At 34.7% G+C, this 15,385-nt stretch overlaps 1 protein-coding gene across 8 annotated transcripts in view; it reads left to right on the top strand.

Annotated features, from left to right (window-relative positions):
* The first annotated feature begins 998 nt into the window (after positions 1–998).
* LOC149548297 (uncharacterized) overlaps positions 999–15,385 on the top strand; it is a 149,283-nt gene continuing 134,896 nt past the window's right edge. For 3 of the 8 annotated variants that reach the window (XM_089792389.1, XM_089792387.1, XM_089792383.1), the window contains exons 1-2: positions 1,122–1,258; positions 3,839–3,913. The gene's annotated coding sequence lies outside the window, so the exon portion shown is untranslated. Of the gene's footprint in view, positions 1,259–1,470; positions 1,551–3,838; positions 3,914–15,385 lie in introns of those variants that run through there. The other 5 variants (XM_089792390.1, XM_089792391.1, XM_089792384.1 and 2 more) reach the window with 5 other exon arrangements.

Here is a 15,385-nt window from a genome sequence, read left to right as displayed (position 1 = left end):
CCATGTTTTTTTTATAGTAAAATATTTGTTTGAAATAGAATGATACTTTCTTTTTGAATGTGCTACATAATAGTATATCTATGAACAATAAGATAACAACTTGGAGAAAGGTTATCTCTGTCAATTGTTTGACGAATAACATAAAATCACTAGTTTTCTGATAAAAAAAATCATAACAAAAGAACGAAAATCAGAAAGAAGATAAAATTAGTTTATATCTCTTATACAAGATCTTTTCCTGTCTGATCACTAAAACACCTACAACCATTCATTCTTTCTCCCTATGCACTTCTCTCCATAGAATGTATAAATTGTAAACTTCATAAGTTTATTTTATTTTCAAAGTAAAAGATGAAAAAGAAATGTGCACTCTTTTCTTTCACAATTCCTTAATCCTTATAGGGGAGAGGACCCAGTAGTTGAACACCCTAACTTTACGCTTATCAAAATTTTACGTAAAAATTTCAAATCGTTTCCAATTTTTTACAGTAGCTTACTTGGCGAGTCGCCTACTTATAACTAAGGTTTGAAGTCCACATCACCTGTTATGATGCCACATCAGCATGCTTTTTGCCAAGTTGTCCAAAACAGGCCAAAAAAAAAGTGAGACCAATAATAGCGCATAAAAGATACTCATAGTTAAACAGCTGATGTGGCATCACATCATTGGTTACTTTTTAAAACAAAAAATACATTTTCATTCAATTTTGAGTAATCATCATTGTATTAACAACTTTAAAGTCACAAGTATTGGTACAATTTTTTCAAAAAAAATTGGACATTAAGTGAACAATTACTATCACAACAATTGGAACCCGTTCAACTACTGGGTCCTCTCCCCTAGTTGTCTATTTCATTTCATTGTGCACTTTCCTCCTCCCCATAACGTGTGAAGTTGACTGTACGACGATACTCGGGTATCGAGAAAAGCGTAGAGAGCGTTCATGAGGATTTCTGTTTTTCGAAAATAATACCGAAGGTGAAGAAAAGTTTTCAACACCTAACCCCAAACAAAGAGACAAGTGAAAAACATTGGCGCCCCTGGATTTCACGAGGGGAAGTTCAATGCTATTTTATTGTCACTGTCATCGTCCGTATAAATTGTCGGCTTTCCTTCTCAATATCTCACTATGTGGAGTGGCTTTTACCTGTATTTCTCAGACCTGCAGATGGTCTCTTTATTCTCTCCCAACGTCTTTCAACTCTCTACACCAATTTTCTCGTTTGCATTCGCCTTCATTTATCTCCGTTGAAATCGGTATGGATGTAGCTGAGCTCATATATATTGTCTCTTTACATGTTGGATTTGCCTTAGTCGTCTTCGTTTGTTAAATAAATTCTCCAAACACTAAATCTCAGTAGCCCTCACTGTTACTTTACTTTGCTGGAGCTATTTGGCGTTCATATCTTTGAAGTTTTGATTTTTTTGAGAGGGTTTAAACTCCTATTGAATCCGTGGAAACGAATCAGGTTAAAATCCCTCGAAAAGATTGTCCAGTCCAATTTCTAATTCCAGCAATTGTTCAAACAATTGAAGCAGAGTGACATTGGTATGGCATGCAAATCAATTATGCTAATATTCTAAAAATGGAATCTTCAAAGATTTCAGCTACAAATTACAATAACAAATAATTTGATTAAAATTCGTAACAGAAGAACCACGACCGTTAAAGTAAAGGGGATAGTCAGAAATCATTAGAAACCTTTCTTTTATTTCATTTCAATGCTGTATCATTTATTTATAAGTTCTGCTATTTGTTTATAATTATACCATGACAAATTTTTTTTCACACTTTTAGTTTTAGATCTTTTAATTTTAGATTGATATATTTGAGAATTTGATTATGTAATTTTTTTAATCAATATTTCAAATCATATTCTGTGATTCATCCTAGAATGGGAGTATTTTTACTTTCCTTGTTTTATTGGAGAGTAATGTGAGAGTGAGCCATTCTTTTTGAAGACCTTACGATCTGGAGTTTAGTATCTTTTTCTATTGTTAATTAGTTTTTGGGAGCTGAAGCATTTCACAATATTTAGTATGTTCGTAATCGCTCTGGTTGTTAGAATTTTCGGTCTCTTTCTTCTTCTGAAATTTGTTTTCTTGCCACTTTATTTCCTTGTGGGTCTTACTAATTCTTTATTAAATTTATAAATGGTTGGACAATATCTCTATGTTTCCTCATTGCATCCATCTCTAGAATTTTGAAACACTCTTCTTGTTTCCCATTGAAGACATGAGTATATTCATGATGGAGGTCAACTGTTTCCTGAGTAATTGTTAACGAATCAGTATAGAATGTTTTGTCAATATAGATTCTAGCAACAACATTTGAAGGAATCTAGTTTTAAACCTTGTTCGTAACCACGGACCACAGAAAACTGCAAATGAGTGTCAGCATGCACACCTCTTCTGGACACACTGTTTCCCTGAATGTCACTTTCCTATTCAAAGTATTATTCTGAACTTGAAAAGTAGCATTTACATTCACATTACCGGAAAGACATTTTTAACCAATGATCCCTATTCAAAGCCCAAGTCTGAGTGAACTTCATAAATCCTCTTTGTTATCTTCCAATTAGGTGTGTGTAAAGCACAAGACTAAACCCTTGATTGTACAATGAGCAAGTTTCCCCTTTCCCCCAACTCATCTATATTCCTTTCCTTCAATTTTTTATATATATCTTCATTTCCTAATTTTTTGATTTGATCACAAATGTCAGTAAGAAACACTCACAAAGAGATTGGCTTCAAGGCTAAGTTACCAGTCTGGGTTCGGTGACAGGTGCCTGTACAAGAACCTGATGTGTGGGTACTTGAATTTTTCTAAGGATTTGGGTACTTATTGGTATGTGTGTGTTATACAAAAAAAAAGAGAAATATACATAATTCTAAAACTAAATAATTTCATAGTATGATACTTGATGATTGATCAATGCCAAATGCCAATTTAGTTGAAAAATATTTGAATAAGCCATATCAAAGATATCATATATGTCTATGCTCACAATTCCATTGACAATCATTACAATTATTGAATCACAAAATGTAGTTCATGATATATGATGCAATGCTCATCAATCATCAAAAGGATTATGAAAAAAATCATAATATTACTAAAAAAATCAGTCTATTGGATTTTCAGCGGCTGCAAGATCAAGATCATCATCATCATTTGAACCCAAAGTGGTGCCACTTGTACCAGATGCACCATTTGGTATGTCATCATCGACATCATCATCCACATTGCCATAGTGGCTCTAACAAGATCCTGATTTGCTGCCTCCTTTTTGTATTGGAGATCCTTATGTGACACAAGGCACAAATTGGAATGAATGAACACCGAGTCTTCAGCTCGTTTTGCAGCCAACTGGTTATGCTTCATTAAATGGATAATGGAGTATATACTCCAATTTTGTTTAGTGGTAGAAGAGCTAGTAACCTAGAGAGAAAACCAACAAAAAAAAAATGCAAGATAAATTCAAGAATGTTGAGTGTTAAATTATACAATACATGTGTCACATCCCAAAATTTGGCTCCATTTGAAATGTTCATATAACTGTTGAGGTTTCATATGAAGTCCGTTGACGAGTAAAATTAGTTACAATCATGTGAAATGGTAAGATGGTTAATTGTTATAATTTTATATGAAGATTGGTGTACTAGCTAACCGTTATGATGATATTTTAATGCTATTTGGAAAGTTGGTTATTTATCATGAATTCATGGGAAGTGAAAAGGCGGTTAGTTGTTGTGATTATTTATGATTAATAACTTGTTATGATATTTATTTGTATATTGAGGAATATGATTTAATTGTGGAGAATTTTCTTGTAGGAAACACGTGAAAGGGGTGGAAACATTGTCAAAAAAGAATTGGGCACAAGGGCGCCACCATCATTGGGCAAATAGGTATGAACTTTGAATCACCATGGCTAAGGGTAAATGACTAGGCAAGTAAGGGTGTACGTTGGACGATACTATGAGCTATTTGGACAACATATAAAACATATAAATATTTAAACATAATCAAAATTTGTACCTTTGATGATTTATGTTGGCATCCTCATCATTTCATTATATATATAAATGCACATATGTTTAAAGGTATGATGCCAACATGGTAATAAATTATCCAAGCTCATCTCTATTAACATACGTATATATATATATACACACATTGGGAGGATATGAAGATAAAATAAATCCTCTGAATTATATATGTATATAGATATGCGTAACCTTATAGGTATGATCTTGGACACAATAATAGTATGATGACATAATTATAAAATAATATATATAATTATAAATTCTTCTTTTAATAAGGAGTCCTTCGATTTTTGTTTTTAAATATAAGTCTTTGTTAGGGACGATGAGTCCACTTGGCGATATTCTTTCTTTTGGAATTGGTGAACCAAGAAGCCGATCTTGTTTATAACTGCCATCTTGAGCCGTGGCTTCAGTTCAAGCCTTCTCTTGCATAGACATATTCTTCGATTGCATTCCTTTCAGCAAAACATCGATATTGCTCTCCTTCACTTTCTCTTTCTTTTTGTGTTCTTACTCCTACATGGCCCCGGTATTGAAATTGAAACCGAGCTTGCCGTTTCTTTTGACAAGGGATTGTATCAGACATCTGTTTTGGCAAACCAAATCATTGAGAGCCGAGCAGTCGGGATTAATTGAATTCATTCCATCATTGATCAGGTTATGTGGATAACTTCTACTCTTTTATCTGGTATATATATTGCATCCAAAATCTAGATGCAAATGGGTTTTAAGGATTTGCCAATGTTATTTTCTCAATGCATGACTGTGAAGTAAAAGATGAATAATGAATTGTTCATTCGATCAAGCTTACCATGTAATTTGACCATGTTCGAATCTGAAACAAAACGAATATGCAATGTTTATGTTTTCATTTTCGAATCAGCTTGTCCTTTATTTCTGAAATATAATTCTCTGGTTTTTGTTTAGAGAAATCCTTGAGTCACAAGGACGGCTTCATGCTAGTAATAAATTATCATCTTTCCATTAGCTGAGTTTCAACAAATGTACCGATTTCATTAATGAATAGATACCAAGGACTCACCTTGGCTAGATGGCCAAGAAAGAGGGTGAAGAGGTAGAAAGGAAGTTCTACAAGAACAAGGAATAGGAATCAGATTTGATATGATAACTTAAAGAAATTTTTAATAAGCTCATGTTTGTCCAATATGTACCCTGTTGCCAAGTCGAGTGATGAAATTAAGAACCAAAATGCTTAGTAGCTGGACAAGGTGTTCCATGTCTATTCCGGGTAGGGAGGGTCTTTCTCGAATGAGATTTGTGGGGATATTTTGAGGGTTTGTGGTTGGGAGGTTAAGCCCCTCACAATGTTTCCCCTCTCCACAAGATGTCAGGACATGCCCAAACAAAGATAAGTTATGCATTCAAACATTTGTTGGCAACAGGTATTTTACTCTTATGATGTCTATACAAGCGAAAGATATGATGGATTGATTTATATCATTGATTAAGTTATTTTCTTTAATGAAAGCAACTTTTCTCGCCAATGTAATTGATAACTAGTTAGATCGGTTGATCTTCCAATTGAACATGGAATATATCTATATGCAATAGATAAGTTTATCTGATGGACTATTATTTCAGTCTTTTATTTATATGAATAATGAATATGAGCATATCTTCTAGTCGTATGTTATTGCTATAATTAGCAATAGGAAGAATAGGAATGATACATTGGTATTTGATGCCCTAAATGATACAATGGTAATTGACGCCCTAAATGATACAGTGGTATTTGATGTCCTAAATGATACAGTGGTATTTGATACCCTAGATTATATAGTGGTATTTGATGGTATTTGTCATTATGATATAGTAGTATATCTATTTCTTCCTTGAGCAGTATTTATGGATTAGCCTGGTTTTTGCAGAAGCATCCCTAGACGGTTTTCAGTTTTGAATTCTATGGTATGTAGATTTTAAATTCCTTGTTAAATTCATTGATGTTGTCTTCAATTGTTATTTTATGAACTTTTCTGCTTAACTGAGTGTAATCATAAATCTCATTCACATGAACGTATCTGTTATAACTATCTTCCTATGAATATGAACTATTAACTGTATTTGCTTGATATAATATGATGTTGGTTAAGACTCGAGAAAAGTGGTTGGTACAATATGTGGAAAAAGAAAGAAGAACAACTTGTGAGAGGATCTTGATTGCAGGAGGTTGGAGGTTCATACAATCTTGACCATGGATGTACTAACAATGTAATAGCATCCACTGTAGATTGGTGTTTGACAACACAAGTGGTCTAATTTTTTCCTGAGACAAATGATCCAAATTCTTACCTAACAATTGACTCCACTTTTCAGTCTTTGAAGAGTCTACTAAATGCTTGCTTATACCCGATAGCAACTTCAAAAAATCTCTATATGGCGGTAGTCTCCAAGGGGTAGAAAGTCCGGAAGTGCTACAATACTTCAGAGATAGGGCATATGCAAGGAGGTCCAATGATATGATCATCTTGTTCCAAAGATGACGAACAATTGCTTCCACCCTATTGTAAACAGTGTCGTTAGGATCATTCTCTCTCCTTTGTACTACCTGGGAGATCAAATGATGTAAGTTATGTTGATTTAGATATCTCCCAATAAACAAGGACAAAGGAATGTATTATAACTTACCATTATTATTTTCTTGAAGATTGTGTCCATGCTACCATAGACATCCCCTAAGCATGGTGCATTAATATTAGCAAACCGTCGCATAGACATGATAAGTTTAGTGAATTCCAATACTTAATACACATGAACCCACTAATCATCATCCAAGATCAATGCCTCAACCTTTTGGGCCCTCACTTAATTTGATTACATCCGTATATCCCATTGGTGGCTAATAACCATTTGACTTAATGCTTCTTTCTTTCACCTTCAAAAGTCATCTCATTTCAATTGTGTGAGATGCAAAGGAAGTCTCAACAACCTAAGAACATGTTAATAGTAAGTTAATAACACAGATAAAATCTAGAAATGATGCAAAAAAATCAATTATATAAAATGTGACGTAAATGAATTTATGAAAATAAATAAACAAAATTTGCCTTCAAGTTCAACAATTCCAATTTTGAAAAATTTCTGAAAATTGCTTGTGACATATGGTAGTTTGTCACAAACATTTGGATCTCCTTGGCCTCTTGGTATACTTCTTTAACCCACTCTATTTGGGTACCAATTGCTTGCATCACTAAATTTAGAGTGTACAGTGCATGGTGTCCAAAATTTGTGCTCATATCTTGCCTCTACCATAGCATCTGCAACCATGCAAACTTTTGTGTTGTTCATTTTAAACACCCTTTGCAATGGAATTCTCTTATGGGTGGGGATTGGTGGTTCTTCATCTTCATCTTCCGTAGAGGTCATAGGAAAGAAAGGATGTGTGAAGGCCATAACTGTTTGAGAGGGTAATACCATTGTTTTGTTTCTTTCTAGAACTCTAACCACTTTGTTTTCCTTTTGCAATCAATTTGTCAACATTTTTTGTTCTTTTTTTCTATTAGAGATAGAGCATCAACTTAATCACAGGATGAATGCCTCAAAAACATAACAGAGGCTGTTCACAGTTCCAAAAAACAAAAAACGGCCTACTGCACCTTGTGACTAAAACTAGTTACAAATTATACGGAACCATCAGCACAATGTTCAGAGATTTGTTCAAAATATCACAAACTAGTTCTAGCCATCATTTTAGCTGCTCTTGTAAATGGGTTGCCCCAACCATCTCCATAGAAAAATCGCTCCTCTTGAGTATTGCTTCTATCATTTTCATGGGTGTTACCAATCACGTGTATAGGAAGGTCCTGAATAGCTTGAGTACTTGGATTTTGTTGAGCTCCATCTTGCCCCTCATCAGAGTTGGATGGGTCTGTTGGGCAGTATCACTAGGAGAAGTGGTGTTCGAAGTCATGGGAGCAAAACTTGATAGCTGAATGTCCTCTTTGAAAATGAGCATGTTTCCTTCCCTTAGTAGTGCTAGAAATCTCTCCCCTGGAACCTATTTTTTTCGTTCTTTTATAAATGTTGCTATTTGTATAATAGCCATCCCCATCTTATCTAGGCCCTCACACATATTAATCCCTTTACCACTAGTGTACATAAAATGAAGTTTCACTTGGTAATATGAGCCATTTTATTATACATTGCAAACATTACATTTTCAAACAAATTCCCCACCTCCATGAATTTGTGAAGTTCTTGTGATATGTCTTCATAGAGGATATCCTTAATCAATTTTGAATTTTTGACTTCCCTTCCAACCCACTGAACTTTGACTACTAACCATTTTTGCATTCTATAAAATAAATGGAAAAAAATACGTACTTGAAAAAGTTCTTCACAAACTTGAGAAAATCCATCAAAAGTTTGACTCTTTTTATCAAAAGACTAAAGAATAGAGTCTAAATGCAGACCTTAAAAACTAAAATCTCCTTTGTGGAAGCTTTTTGGCACTTCACAATTGATTTCCTTTGAATACAATTAGCTACCTTCAAAATGCCAAGATAGAGATAAAATATTTGAAGAGCAAATTGAGAGGTGAAAATGAATTGAATATGTTTGAAGGTCATATATCGGGCCATTTTAGGCTTGAGGAAGCAAAAATAATTAAAAAAATGTTATTTTATTTATTTTAGCCCACTTTTCCTTTGGTGGGCTCGAGGTGCGCACGCAACATTGTGGGTGCACTTGGGTGTGCAGGTACGCACCCAATCCCGTGGGTGCACACCCAACATTGTAGGTGCACTTGGGTGTGCAAGTTCACACCAATGCCGTGGGTGCACATAAGTGTGCACCTAGGTGCACCCATGATGCTGGGTGTGCACCCTATATGCCCCTAGCAGGTGCCCACATACGTACTCGTACTGGTTTGTGTACCCAAACTCGGTTTGAGGCCTATGGGTATGAACTTGGTATAGTAGCTTTAAGGACGACTGAAGTTTCCATGAATTTGAGAGACCACTAATTTTTTTGGATGGATATTAATAATTATATAAAATTAAATTAAGAAAATTGTAAATAATTATATAAATAATCATTATGTGAATTTTGGGTCTTATTGTTGGAAATTTAACTAGAAATGAAGATCAACAACAAACAAAACAAATGAGAAAAAAAGACAAATCAAATTATTCTTGGAGAATCCTGCAACTCGAGGGCAAAAACCCAACTACACAAGAATCACTTTATTAATGAAAAACCTGAAGTCTGATTTACAAAGCAATAATAAATTCTACTTTGAATCTGTATATCTCTGCAAATAGGAAAGAGTGCTGCCTACATGCAATTGTCCTGACAAATGATAAACATCTATAGAAAAATGAAAATGCCATATATATGACAGAACCTTACTGCTAACATGAAGAAGGGACTTTATTGTCTTATGATGATGAGGAGTCTATCGTGACCTTGAAGTGACGACAATACAAACGATGTGATACAAGTGTCTCTTCATTGTCTGCTGTTATTAAGCTGAAGACCATTCATAGTCTGTCGTTACCATGCTGATGTCTCTTCAATAGTCTGTCATTAGAATAATCATTATCTTGAAGTGACTTGCCCATACTAAGATATTCGCTGACATTAAATGTGAAGTAATGGTATAGGAAATCCTGCCACTATGATTGTGATGGCATGACTTCAATAGCACATAAACAACAATACATTACTGAGACTGCTATACCAATCATTTATTTAATTTAAATTTTGCATAGAAAGATATCTCCTGAAGCTATATCTCTAACACCTCGTCTTAGCCAGTGAGGTATCTTTCTAGCCATCCATGTCACATAATCTTTAATCATGACACCCACAATGGCTACACCCATTTGTGGAAAATATTTTTATCACGAAATCTCTCAAGTTGATATAGAATAACTCAACATAATGTCCTCCATGGCTACTCCCATGTGTGGAAACATATGCACAAGCTCACATCATGGAGTCTCTCAATGTGACGTTGCTATGGAGTCTCTCAATATGATGTCCACCATGGCTACTCCCATGTGTGGAAAGAAGCATATTCACAAGTGCACATCACGGAATCACTAAACATGATAATGTCATGGGATCACTCAACATGACGTCCACCATGGCTACTACCATTTGTGGAAAAAGGCACATCTCTCAAGGGCTTTTACCTCATATTTCTCCATCTCATAGAAATATGCATTAAAGAGCAACAATTGTCAAGGGCTTTCACCTCATATTTTTCCATCTCAGAGAAATTTCCATTAAAGAGCAATTGATGTTGAGACTTCCTCTGAGAAGAGACTCCCTCTTAGCAAGGGCAACATTCTCACACTGGAATGACAAAGAGCTTCTTATAACTTTGATTAACACAATAAAGTACAATTGGCTCCAATGTTTGACCAAACAAGGAGCTTCTAAAGCCACTTTGCTTCTTGAGCTTGCGAATCTTTTGCAAAGGACCTAGCACCCTCCATCTCAAGCTCTCTCCGAATCTTCTTGAACCTAAAGAAATCCTCCCTCTTAAGCTCATCAAACTTGTCTCTAGTGCATTATATCTTACAATAAGTAGACAAAGGCTTGGGCATAAACTAAAACTGGTGTTCCATAACTTGCGGCAAGTAATGCGAGTTTAGATGGGTTGCAGGCCGTGTAGTTGTTGGCGGGTTTTGATAACCCGGAGCCATGACTTAATGGTCATGGCACATGAGCTGCATGACTCGGCCGAGTCATGTGGGTTATGCCATTATTCGCCGGGTCTAATGGTCATGATCCACGCATATTGCAGAAAGAGGTTTCTTTATCTTAAAGCTACAATAGTTTATAGTATTACACTTACTTTGATATGCTTGGGGAAGAAGCTGCAATGCTCGTCTGTGAGCCCCCAACTTCAATAGTATATGATTAATGCAGTAAATCTGTATCAATCACTAAGATAAGGCTAGTGCAAGATGCAAGGCATAGCCCAAAAAATAGCTTACAGTAGAGATTGTCTTAATGTTATTTTGTATACTAATTTCATTAATATTTTGACATGATTTTCTACTCCTTAGCAAGGATTTTGTATTTACTGAAGATAGACGTATAGGCAAGGAAATATATACTTGGCATGTAACATTTAGTAACTATTACATGTCATATATATATTTTCCTTGTCTGTACTTATGTGATGGATGTATGTTTATGTATGTGATCAAATTAGCTTCTACTTGATTATGTTATAGTGTCTTTAAGCTTTATTCAATAATGGGTGCATGAAACAAGTTATAAATTCTTAAACATCTCTAAATTTCAAGGGTTTTTTCATATTGTTGAGTCATACTTGAGTCGTAGTCGAGTCATACCTGAGTCATAGTTGAGTCATACACAAGTTGTAGTCGAGTCTGAGTCATGGAACTATGACTCAAACCCTCCAAGCTCACACCTCTAGTGCATCTCCTTGATGTTTGAGAATATATCAACACATAATAGAGCAAGATGCTAAAGGCCAAGGCTCTCATTGTGCTACAAATAAGTCTAAATCTGAGTCTTCCTTTTAGTCCCATACATAGGCTAGTCCATCGTCAACAATACCATCTCATTATTACTGGCCAACATCATGTTTGAAACAACTGCATGACCATTTAGTCATTAATAGGGATCATCATAAGCTGGACACCCATGAGTACTTGGGCGGTCATAGAATGTTGGTCTTATTTTGAAGCTTCCTTCATAATGGGTAGGGCCACCATAGACATAACGGTCACTTGCCCTAATAAAAATATCACGATATCTCCGTTCCTTTCCATACCCATTTAGTGCATAACAATCACTCCTATATCGATCATGATTATCAACACCATGGTCTCTTTTGCCATATTGACCACCACTATAGCGGTCATCAAAGTAGTCTTCCAAAAAAAATGATCTCCACAACAATCAATTCTCTCACTCATTGCCCTATCTCGTTTTGATGGCGACAATATACAAGAAAAAAGAAAAAGAAAATCGCCAGCATAATCATATTGTTGAGGGAAGAAAACATTGTTATAAGTGACTCATAAATACATGCAACTAATCTAATCTAGACGCAAATTATACAAGTTCTAATAGTTGTGGTTTTTAACAAGTAATACTTAGTCTAGAAGATAAAAACAAATAGGAAATTAATTCAAGAGTAAATCTAAATTCTTATCTCTCAAATACGCTATTAATTCTTTCGATAAGTCACCTTGATGAGAATAACCTTGCTAATGTCAGCTGGCACTTGTTTTCTCAACTTGGAACAAAATGTCCACTGGACAGGTTTCTCCTAGTGGTTAACCGCTCAATTTGAATTGTGACATCATGGAAACTCATTCCAATGCTAGCAAGATGTTACGACTTAAAGTGTAACCACTTAGTTGTTTTTTATGTCTTGGCAATTGTCATTTTTAAATGTTGAAAAATTCCTTCTGTTTAAAAACTTAATCTCTCTTTGGGACCTTTTCTCTTTTCACCCTAATAACACAGATAATGTTTGATGCATAAACTCTCTATATTTGATGAGCATCGTTAGATTTACTCCCTCACAACCACGTTACTATGTCTTCTTTCTTCTTTCTTGGCAAAATGATTTCAACACATTGTTTCCTTTTGCTAGTTACAATTCTTAGCTAATCATTCTTTCTCAACCTTGCTCGCTCTTCAGAAATGGTAGTATAATCACTTCCTTTCTTGATTTAGAACTAAGAACAAATCTAATGGTTCTCTTTTTTTCTTTTCGGTAATTAGCAATTGTCCATTCATTTTGATTATGAACATAAGTCCTCCATCTCAGTCTCCATACCTTGCTCAATACACATACCAAAGTTCCTCAAATAATACAATCTATATAGGGAAGTTATGTAATGAACCCTAATGGCTCTCAAACAATTTGTGTTGAAGAATTGATTTCTTCTTTTTGTTTTTGAGGTTTTGCAATCTTTGATACAACGATATAGCAGCGAAATAGAAGATATTGCAATAATAATTTCAATTCAAATATTTGGATATTACATAAGAAATATACAGCTGAAAATTCCAGATTATAATATCAATTTAGATGCTGAGTGTGTTCACAAAATACCAACAACCTAGTTGATAAAATATTCTCTAATATCTAAATCAATGATACCCAAAAAAATTAGAAGTTATAATCCATGAACTTACAAGTAAGACATGCCTTGAAACCCTCTGAATGAAGACTAGCAGCAGAAAAAAGAATTCTTTAACAAACAAATGTGACTACAGATATGGAAAACATTACTCCCAAAGTGCAAATAGAAAATAACTCCTAGCAGCAAATATGAATGGTTGTTCAACCAACTCCAAATTAACCAACAATGATAGTAACAGTATGAGAAAACACCAAAATCCAAATTCCTAACACCACAATATCTCCCAACCATAGTGTATACATCAATGGAGATAAAGAACAATTCTCTGAAAACTAATTCACGATGCCTCAGTTGTGAATTATTATGAACTTCTTAGGAACAAACCCTTATACTTTAGAAGGGCACAAAATTTCATAACTTCTGAAGTGTCACAAAGGCAAAAAAATATTAATAATATTCAATCGGATGCTTTTCTCATCAAATGGGCTCATATTTATCTCCAAATGACACAAGTTTCTCATGTAAACTCCACAACATTAAAATATAATGTAATTTATTAATTGCTTTTGGCTCCCAAAAATGACCTTTTCCACCATAACATAATATTCTAACACACAAGGTTACTGTTTCTCATGTGCACAATTTAAAACTTTTCGATTTGGTTCCAACGAGCTATGATACTGAGGTGACCAACATACAACACCAATAAAAATAACAACTTCAACATAGTTAGATGAATAATAATAATAATTCATCCATCTTGTGAAAGCAACTGTAGAAGCATTAGAATCGAAATTTGACAACGCTAGAGTGATCTTGATGAAGAAAGATGATGAATGAACTTGATGGGGTGACTTACTATAAATAGACATTCCCTTTAAGGTTCTTGGAGCCCAAACCAGAAGCTTGAAAAAAAAACTGAAAGCATTACTCAACTCCTCTAACTCAACTAAGCTCATAAGAACCAACAATTGACTTGCTATAAATAATAAGTCCCTCAAATGGAGTCAAAACACACCATAGGCTGCTGGAAAGCCTATAACCCCTAACTGAGACCCTTAAATCCCACTGTTAGCTCACGAAGGTCGCGATGGTGAACTGATCAAGCCAACTATAGGAACCTGCTAAAAATGGGGACATTACAAATTATAGTCCCAACAGTGACCTGTAGGTCTTATTTCTCATTCATGGGCTTCCCTGCCAACAAATTCTATTGGACATGGCTCATGCAAACACATCTTAGTAACATTTTTGTCAAACCAAATCTCCCAATAGAAAAAATGGCTCACTGCAAACTTTGAATGTCTGTGATTTCTATATTTATTGACACCAAAAATTAGCTATGAGAATGCTCACTAAAAATAATATTATTTATGCAAGATATAATCTGTCTTCTTATTTGCGAAAATATTATTTTGAATAATACTCGTGGACATTATAGCTTATAAGCCTTTAGAAATGAATTTTTTAAATGCAAAAGTAGCAAAATTTTAGTCCCTTGTTTGTTGTTATCCAACTGAGCTCTAATACCATAAATGACTATAAACAACAAACAAAATAAATGAGCAAAAGACAACAAATTATTGGTTGATCGATGCTATCCAATTAAATAATGAACAAACTTAGAGAAATGTGAAACTAAGTTGAAAAGGATTCGTATTGTTACCTACATGTAGTGACAAAATGTTGGACAACAACTGGCTCTGTTGGGGGAATGTTACTCATTTGCCCTTGGAAACAAAGAATCCAATTCTCTAAGTGCCTTCATCCACTCCATTGGGTAATAGAGTTAGGCGACTCAAAAATAAAACAAAAAACAAAAACCCTATGACCTGAAAACATGAAACTATGCACATGGGCACTTATTTGATAATCACTAGAAGTAATGTTTTAGATGTTGTCCACTATGAGGTAGTGGCATTGGTGTTCCATCACGATATGCAAGCCAAAAACTATTTTTTACCTGCGATCTGATGAATTGTGCAATGTCCTCGCCAAAGAGAATTGAACTTGCCATGCATTCCTTTTGGTTCTCGCCTCTTGTCCTAGAGGAGAACAAGATTGCCAATTTTGAATTCTCTATTCTTGGTCTTTTTTATCAAAAACAACTTTGACTTGTTGCTAGTGAGCAACAAGTGTATCAACTACCTCTTTTTTTCGCTCCTCCAGTTACTAAAGGAATATAATTCTTTTATCCAGAGCATCTAAATAAGTCTCATCTTCGATGGCT

This window comes from Cupressus sempervirens, chromosome 7 (assembly GCF_028749045.1).
Source record: "Cupressus sempervirens isolate cs-2001-9-10 chromosome 7, ASM2874904v1, whole genome shotgun sequence".
Classification (NCBI taxonomy): Eukaryota; Viridiplantae; Streptophyta; class Pinopsida; order Cupressales; family Cupressaceae; genus Cupressus; species Cupressus sempervirens.
The sequence above is the reverse complement of the archived record's forward strand: the minus strand, read 5'-3'. Positions and strand labels throughout refer to the sequence as shown.